This window comes from Myotis myotis, unplaced genomic scaffold (assembly GCF_014108235.1).
Source record: "Myotis myotis isolate mMyoMyo1 unplaced genomic scaffold, mMyoMyo1.p scaffold_m19_p_3, whole genome shotgun sequence".
NCBI lineage: Eukaryota > Metazoa > Chordata > Mammalia > Chiroptera > Vespertilionidae > Myotis > Myotis myotis.
Window position 1 is genome coordinate 81,680,064 of NW_023416335.1, and position 1,871 is coordinate 81,681,934.

Genomic DNA, 1,871 nt, shown 5'->3' on the forward strand with positions numbered 1-1,871 from the left:
GTATGTGTCCAAAACTGAGCTCCAGATATTGGCTGTAAACCTCATTCTTTCAGTTGCATAAAACTATAATTTTGGTGTGTTTTTTATTTCTCTTTCTCTAATTATACTCATTAATCGTCAGCAATTTCTGTTGGCTCCATCTTCATGAGTTCGTTTCCTAGAGCTGCCATAACAATGTACCACCACTTGGGTGGTGTAAAACAACAGAAATTTATTTTCTCAGGATTGTGGAGGGCAGAAGTCCGAAATCAAGGTGTTGGCTGTGCCATGCTCTCCGAAGGCTCCAAGAAGAATCTGGCCTTGCCTCCTCCTAGCTTCTGGTGATTGCCAGAAACTCCTGGTGCTCTCGGCTTATAGATGCAACATTCTGTCTGCCTCCATCTTCATATGGCCACCCCCTGTATGTTTGTCTCCACATGGTCTCTGCCTTCTCGTAAAGGTAACAGTCATTGGTCTTACATCCACCTCAGTCCACTATGGCTTTATTTCAACTTCACTAATCACATCTACAAAGACCCTATTGCTGAATAAAGTCTCATTCTGAGAGTCCAGGGGGAGGCAGAAACTTTTAGGGGACTATTCATCGAGTACAATGAGATTTCTAGGATTTAAATCCTTCCCAGTGCCACTGCCCTGGAAGAGCCTCCTAACTAAGCTCTATGCTTGTACCCCCATCTTTAATATATTCTCAATGCAGCAGTCAGTACAGCACAAAGGATACTTCAGGTGATTTTATTTCTTGTTCAAAGCTCCCCGCCCCCGAGTTTTTTTTAAAGATGCCTCGTATACACACAGCTCTGCATGATTTGACCTCTGGCTACCTCTCTAACTTCAGCCCTTACTCGTTTCCCCTTCATTCAGTCCAGTCCTGCCACACCAAGCTCCTTGCTGCTCCTCAAACATGCTAGGTGTGCTCTTGCTTCATAGCCCTTGCATTTTGTTTGCTGTGCCTTGGATACTCTTTCCCAGATATCCACAAGTCACATTCCCTTACTTGCTCCAAATTATTAACTGAGATGACACTATCTCAGCCACTATCCAGAATCATGGCTGTGTCCTGACACTACCAGTCATTTTCCCTACTTTATTTTTTTAATACCATCTAATGCATAATATATACCCAATATATATTAAAATATATTCTGTATGGCTGGATTTGGTATATGGATGATTTAATCAAATCTTTCCATTAGATAAGACTTCCTGATATCTTATTATTTAGACATATATAGTACTTATTTAACTTATTCATTACCTGTCTACCTCACTGGCATGTAAACTCCATTAGGGGAGGGATTACTGTCTTTTTGCTCATTATTGTATCATTAATGTCTAGAAGAGTGTCTGGTGCATCGTAGGTGCTGAATGGGTATGTCCAGAATGAATGAATGACCATGTTACATATATAAATCACATCAAGCATATTTTTGGCAACAGAAGAGTGTTTGAAAACTATGCCTTCATCACATTTCATGAAGGGAGAAATAGATACTAGTTTATTTTTAAGATCCCTTCAGAACTGCCAATGAGCTGCCATGCTTGCTCATAGTTACGCCCTTGCCATTCTCTTAACAGTAAGCTTCCCTTTCAGATTCTGTGGGGACATGGCAGTGGATTAAGAAGCAAGTCACTACTGCCCACAGTAGTAAATGGGCCTTTTATTTGAAAAGAGGGGAAGCGAATGGAATGAAGGCCTTCCTTCTTTCCTCTGTGATAACCAATTGCATTTTAAGAAGTGATTCCCATCCACAGGGCAGTTAACTTGGATTTGTCCTCACACTAAGTACAGTCATTCCTAGAATATGTTTTATTTTTAGGTATTGAGAGAACCTATGACAGCGGTAGACACAGCTTGACATTCCTTGATGAGT